Here is a 7,720-nt window from a genome sequence, read left to right as displayed (position 1 = left end):
AGTTTTAGTAAAGTATTCCAATTTGAGGGAAATTCTTTTATTTGTCAATAAAATAAAAAGAGGTAAGTTTTAAAATCTGTATAGTTCTTCCTTCATGCTAGTTGCCTCTCTTTTTGATATTTCTTCTATAAAAATCTTTTCTTATATTCATTTTTCATTGTATAGATCATGAAGGAACCATAGTGATTATCAAAGATCAAGTTCAAGGCAGAGTTCCACCTTTCCCCATGAAGCCCTTCCAGACTTGTTTACATGTAATACCCTTGAAGGCAAGACTCATGTCTATGCTATCTTTGCTGGTATTTGGCACTTATTAGGTATAAGGGCAATTAGACCATATCAATTAATGATCAGTAAGAATAGATAAAGTAGATGTTTTTGTGAGCCTCTCAAAGAAGATTTATAGAATATTTTGGAAATGGGGCCAATTTGTTTCTAAAGGAAAATTTACTTTCAAATTAAAAAAAAAAAATCACTCAAATGAGATTTTGGGGGATTTCATATGATTAACTCTTTACATTATCTTGTGGTAATTATACAGAAATCTCTATTTATGTAAACACAGTAAATGCATCATAACACTAGAATAAGTATACAAATACTGCATGTCAAATTAGGTTATAATCACTTTGAAGGGACGTGATTTCCTAGCTAAACAGATTCGTTTACATTTTGCAAAATAAAAAATAAGTGAAAATAACTATATAAAATCAGGCTTACAGCTGGACAGATCTTCTTGGCAATGGTCCAGACACTGAGCAGGGAAAAGCCCCTCCAGCTGAGGAACATTCAGGACGCTCAGGACGACTTTGCAGGCGCGGCCGGGATAGAGGCCCTTTTTGGGGTTGCCTTGACTGTGCACCCTGTTCCTGGCTACCTGTGGGGAGATAAGCTGAATTCACATTTCAGATGAGACTCTTTTTGTGAGAGGTCTGGGGTGGGATGTGGGAAGTGGAGTGAAAACCTGCTTAGTAGGGGAGCCAAAAAAACAAGCAATCCAACACTTCACCTTTAGGTAATAAACATAATAGAAAAAGTCAGGAATTCTCTAACTAAAAAGCAGATAGTGGAAGCTAGCATCGGACTCACTGAATTTTAGAATCAGGGTTTGTGTACCATGGATTATCTGGCCCAGCCCTTGTCACTGGATGAGAAAACTCTGGCTATAGGGCAAGAAGCAGTGCTAGGACTGAGATCCAGAATGTTACCCTCAAATCTGGAACTTATTTATGAGATAAATAAAGCTCATATTTTCAAGAGAGATAATTATTTTAAAACTACTCATTTCAATGTGTATCTTAAAAAAATAAATACATTTCGGACCAGGCGTGATGGCTCATGCCTGTAATCCCAGCACTTTGGGAGGCCAAGGTGGGCAGATCACGAGGTCAGTTTGAGACCCGCCTGGCCAACATAGTGAAACTCCGTCTCTACTAAAAATAAAAATAAAAAAATTAGTTGGGCATGGTGGCACGCACCTGTAGTCCCAGCTACTCAGGAGGCTGAAGCAGGAGAATCGCTTGAACCCATGAGGCAGAGGTTGTGGTGAGCCGAAATTGTGTCACTGCACTCCAGCCTGGGCAACAGAGCAAGACTCCATCTCAAAAAATAAACAAACCAACAAACAAACAAAAAACATTTCACATCTCCCTGACTTAGCCAACATTTTCTGCAACATTCTCTTATTTTGATGTTAGAAGGGCATAACTATAAATCTCAGTTTTTATATGGTATTATATAATATAGTGGCATCCTTTGTGGCCAGTTGATTGTGAAGAGCAGTTTGCCTTTACTTAGCTTCCATGAACATTAGCTTTAAATGCTCATTGACATTAATAAGAGCCAGTTTGCTAAATCTGTGTCTCCTTCATGTTCATTTGCTACTTAGTTTTGTTGATTCCAAGAAGTCACTAATTTTTTTAAATCATAAATTCTGATTTTGAGGTAGCTTCATTTTTCTGGTGTTGAGTAAAATGTGTGTGTGCGTGCTTTATTTAATTAATACTAATTTTTATTCAAAATATATTTGTTGAGCACTTACTCTCTGCTGTGGCTGGGCATACATTACTTTCTTTCCACAGTCCATTGGTTGAATTGTTCTGAGCAGCAGTTGACAAATGATGGCCTGTGAGCCAAATCTACCCCACTGCCTGTTTTTGTAAATAAAGCTTTATCAGAACATAGTCACACTCATTTCTTTGCACATCGTCTGTGGCTGTTTTTGCACACATGGCAGGGTTGAGTAGTTGTGATGGAAATTATATGGACCACAAAGACAAAAGTATTTGCTATCTGGCCTGTAACAAAAATATTTGCCAATTTGTGGCCCTGAGTATGAACCTTTAATTACCTAGCTGGTTAGATAAAAGAGCTAAATAAAATAGACGACACCAAACTGCAGCTACCTGTTCACTACTCACATTCAAGTATCTGTGGTCACAAGAAATAATCATGGCACTGAATAATACAGAGAGAACTAGCAAAATTCTGGTCTTCAGAAAAATAGAAAGCTGTTCATATTCGTTTAAACAATTTCCAAATCCTGTTCCTAGAACCATCCCTAACCTGTCCTAATACACAAACTTGTAGCTTTTGCATTACAAATTTATTGTTATTACTTTTAACTCCTTTTTTTTCAGGAAAAAGGTAATTAGGCTATAAACAGAAGTCTGACAACTAATTTCAGACAAGGCAAAATTAATACAAAGCCAGCTGATAATTTTAGCCATGTGAAATTAAAATAGATATATTTTAATGGCATTCTACAAAATCGAAGTCTAATATCTTCCCTTTGTTTTCCCACCTTTCCCTGTTCTCATGTGAACTGCCGCTCTGTGTAGGTAGTGACATGTGCTGATAAAGGTCATTGCTTTAGCTATACTCACTGTCCCCTTCTCCTGTCCCCACTATTGATCTTTGAGTGGAGAGCTGCTTCTTCCCTTTCCTTCTCAGGAGTTTCTCGACGCTGAAAAGACAGGACTATCCAAGGGAAAAGTATTCAGTCCCAATTCTTCTTACATTTTCAGATGTTCATTGACATTAATAAGAGGCAATTTGCTAAATCTGTATTGGGGCTTCAAGAATTTAAAGGTTAGTAGCTGTGTGTGTGTGTGTGTGTGCGCGCGCGCAAGTGTATTTCTAGGGGGAGATTCCAACATTGCTGTATTCTGTCATTCCACAAACGTATTAAATATGCATCTCAATGTCAGCAGCACCTTGGGATGTTATCATCTCCAAAATGATCACCTGCCTTCTGAAAACCATAACCCTAAAAATATTGATTGGTTAAAAGGCAGGATCTGAAGGCATGAGTCAGTGTCTCGCTGGATTATTCTAATCAAATAAGGATAGTATTAGCCCAGATACTCAATGATCTGCCAGTATTTGGTTTGAAATGTAGGCATCTCAACTAAAGTTATGTGTTTCATTTTTTTGAATATTTCTTCCAGACATTTAAATACATTACCACTAAGCCAGAACCAAGAAAAGCATAAAAAGCATTTTAGGGAATAAATTCAGCAAGTTTCCATTTGTACCAGGTAGTAAAATTGTTGACATGCATTAGGAGGCATGTGTATTGTTCAGCCTGTCCGGTCTCAGTCACGTGCTCAAGGTTTAATATTTTGGCTGCCAGGGGTTATGCAGAAAGGTCCCAGACCTTTTAGGGAGCAGTGCTTCCTTGTAAATAGAAATATACTTTCCAAGCTACCTGGCATAACTATTTAAGCAAGTCAGAAGAGAAGCTTATTTCATTAATTATGCTACAAATTAACGTCAGTGAAGGGTAACCAGCTAAATACAGGATGAAAGGACTGGTAGGAATTCTCTCCATCGAAGTGTTAAGCTTTACGCAATTTTATTTAGAAGCACTTCCATTACTAAGGAGGCTATGAATTGATCAACTGTGTCTCAGAATTAACTACAGTGGTGAAAATACAAATTGCAAACCAGCACGAAGTCACAAAGGGGAAGGAGAAAAGAGAAGTAGTAAAAGTCAGGCACTCATATGTACTCTTCATTTTCCTTCCTGCAAGTAAGTATTGGACCAGCTGCCCCGAGTCCTACATTAGTATGAGCAAGCCAGGTTACTGTTAGGCAGAGAGTCTGATGAGAAGTGCTAACACAAGAGTCTTCATTTCTGTTCTCATTTGCTTCTGTTTCCAGAGGAGTCTAGATTTTGTTTGAGGTAAATGATTGTTTCCTTTGCTTGATGTGCTAGGATGAAATATGATTGGGAAAAAAAAAAGGAGAATCTCTACTGGGAAGTGTTGGGACTACGAACTGTTTGAGTGGGCCATTGAGCAATGTTCCAGCGGAATATTGTTTGTAGTGAGGGGTGGATGTGATAAGTGCTTGGAGCTCACTTAATGCCATCACCATCTTTGAATTCTTTTGTGGGCACTACTCATTCTTCCCAGGGAGTATTAATTATGGCAATTCTGCTCTTTTTGTTGCTTTCATTGGAGAAATTAGCACACATTAAAATTAAACTTTAATCCATATCAGAGTGATAACCCTTTTTCCTCATTTCCTACTTTCCTGACTGATTTTTTTCAAGATTCAGGACACAGAAAAATACTTACGTTTCCCACAAATGGCCAAGGTGGAATTTTTTCAGAAAATCACTAATTATACTATATCGAAAAATAACTCACGTATTGTGATATATACATCTTTGTATCTTCTATAGTGACATTTTGTTGACTAAACCAATAATTGTTGAATAAACCAGGAAGACATTTTGCTTTTATTTGCACATCCTTTCAATGTACCAAGTGCTCACCTACAAGCTCTTTTGCTGTTGAGAAGTGGCAATGTGCTAGCAGCCCTTGCTCGCTCTCGGTGCCTCCTCGGCCTCGAGGCCACTCTGTGCCACTCGGTGCCACTCTGGCCGGTGAGGAGCCCTTCAGCCCGCCCCTGCACTGTGGGAGCCCCTCTCTGAGAGAGAGAGAGGCCGGAGCCGGCTCCCTCTGCTTGCGAGGAGGTGTGGAGGCAGAGGCGCGGGTGGGAACCGGGGCTGCGCGCGGCGCTCGCGGCGCTCGCGGGCCAGCGCAAGTTCCGGGTGGGCGCGGGCTTGGCGGGCCCCGCCCTCAGAGCGGCTGGCGGGCGCCGCTGGCCCCGGGCGGTTAGGGGCTTAGCACCCGGGCCGGCAGCTGCGAAGGGTGCGTGGGGTTCCCCAGCAGCGCCGGCCCTCAAGCGCGGGGCTCGAATTCTCGCTGGGCCTCAGCTGCCTCCCAGCAGGGCAGGGCTCGGGACCTGCAGCCCGCCATGCCCGAGCCTCCTCCCCGCCGTGGGCTCCCGCGCGGGCCCGAGCCTCTTGAAGTCGGTGAGACCAAGAACCCGCCAATTCCGGACACACTATTAGAAGATAAGCTCACAGCAGAGCAAACTTTATTAGTATTTTAAACATAAGGAAGCCGACTCCATGATGAAGAATTAGCACAGGTTATGTGGCTGGCAATTGCTGGATTCTTCAGTAGAACTCCTCATTCTAGATGTGTAAGTATTATGCTAAACTTCCTTTGTCAGTCTATAAAATCTTAAATTTTTACTCAATATGGAAAACTTGTATTCTATTGGCTTTTTATCTTTGGTTACCCCAAATCAGAGTAAAATTAGTTGAAATCCTCAAAGCATGTCTGAATTTCTGGGAGTAAAGTTGTGCTAGAGCTGGCTCCACAGGGGCTCAGCTCATCAGCGGCTTCAGCACATCTTTTTCACTTTCGCATTGAATGATACAGCCTTGGCAGCTTGAGATCAGCCATGGCATGAGTGTTTGCACCATGGAAATCGGCAAACATCATATACAAATTATGCCCCCTGCATCTCCACACCGAGAGGGTCACTTGTCAAGTGTCTACCAGCATACTGCTGCTAGAAATCTGGGCACTCGGGCAAAAAAACAAAACAAAAACAAATAAACAAAAAACCGAACCTTGCAACTGGGTTTCTTGATGGTTAGACTCTGTTACAATGTGCTTAATTTGTAAGACACGACACCAAGTTCCTTTGTGAAATCTTTTGAGTGTATCCCCTTGTGGTCTTTTGAAATTGTATGTGGAAGAACATCAAAGTATCTTCTCCAAAAGGGAGAATGAGATCTGGGAACAAAATTAGCTACTTGTTTAAGGCTATGGGTGTTTGTGAACATGTGAGTGTGCTTTAAATTACACATAATTTTAAACAACTGTGTAAAAAGAGTTTTAAAAGTTTAATGGTGCTGAACCAAGCATAGGATTAAAAATTGAAAAGAAAATACAAAACTATACCTTGTTCTGCTTTAAAAAATAAGTTTCCTTCTCATTTGCAATTAAGATGCTGATAATTTGCATAAAATGTGTAAAATTAGAGATAATTGAACTACAGTAGCTATAAAAGTAGCTTTTCCATTTAAAAAATAAATCAGATGTCCACTAAAAGGGTGTAAGAACCATTCCCCTGTCTCTTCCCTCTTCCATTTGGGTCTCTGGTATTTTTCACACTTTTATAGCTGATTTTTATTGCCAAACAATCCGTGGAGTTTGTGCAGCTCCAAGACAGCAGCTGGCCCAGGCAGGCCTGTTAACTCTGGCATGTTAAGAACCCTTCAGAAGATTTCAAATCCAGCCTCAGCAGCCAGGTCAGTAGATCAAATCCAGGGAGACCTCAGGGAGGCTGCAGTCAGGGTGGGAGGAAAGACGTACATGGGGAAAAGAAAGACAAGGAAAGCCAAAATACAGAAATGCCTTTAAACTAAACATCAATAGCTATTTTTGTTTCCCTGTACCAGGGCTTCCCCTGGGAACCTCAAGTTTAAAGGGGCCAATCTGGAAAAGAGTACACCAATGATCAAAGTGGTCACAAATAATGGCCCCAGACTGGTGTTTGTTTCTATTGAAGGAGCCTTTCTTCCCAGGATGAGGTACAGTCTCCATTCTGAAGATAAAGTCAGGACCAGCCCTAAGCTACTTTGCAAAACATGTCTCAGGCCTGTTCCTGTCTGCCCATAGCTGAGGTGGGCTTTAGGTCTTTCTCTTTGGAGCTCTGGCATATGATGATATGTGCGATTTATTTTGCTACTGTACTGAGATGTTTATGATTTTGAATATTGGCAGGTGTTCTCTTCATTTGGTCTCATCTTTCTTCTTCCATGAAAGCATAAGAACTTCAAGGGCAGAGACTATGCTTATAAGCAGAGTATTGGTGGTGGAGGTGAAAGTGGGTGGGCAGATTTCACAGTGTTAAAACATGACATCGAAAGTGCTCACATGAGAAAAAATGTTGAATTCTCAAAACGTGATGAAGCTCTTAAAGCTATATAAATAGAAAAATGCTAGCTGTAGTTCTATATCTTCTGATACAGAGTAAAAATAATCGTTTTTGTTAAAATATTATGAGTAATAACAAAGACAAGTGGTCTTTTAAAGTGAGATCTCTCATACTAAGCCATTTTATCTGTGACCCTCAAACATCTGCTCATGCTGTGTCTATGTGTTATGCAATGGATCCCAGAGCATCTAGGAGGTATGTAAAAAATGTTTGTTGATTTGATTTGACATTGCTTATTCTCAGGATTTTAGAGCCCTGACAGCCAGCTCTATCTGGAGGGTAGAGCTATCTTTCTCAGCATAATTTCTATCTTTCTCAGCATAATTCTTTGTTGCTAATATTACTACTCAATCTGTGTCACATCTCTTTAAAATGATATATTTAAAAAAAATCCTACAATTTCCTTAGATTT

This window comes from Pongo pygmaeus, chromosome 12 (assembly GCF_028885625.2).
Source record: "Pongo pygmaeus isolate AG05252 chromosome 12, NHGRI_mPonPyg2-v2.0_pri, whole genome shotgun sequence".
Lineage (NCBI taxonomy): Eukaryota > Metazoa > Chordata > Mammalia > Primates > Hominidae > Pongo > Pongo pygmaeus.
Note: the sequence above shows the minus strand (reverse complement) of the source record.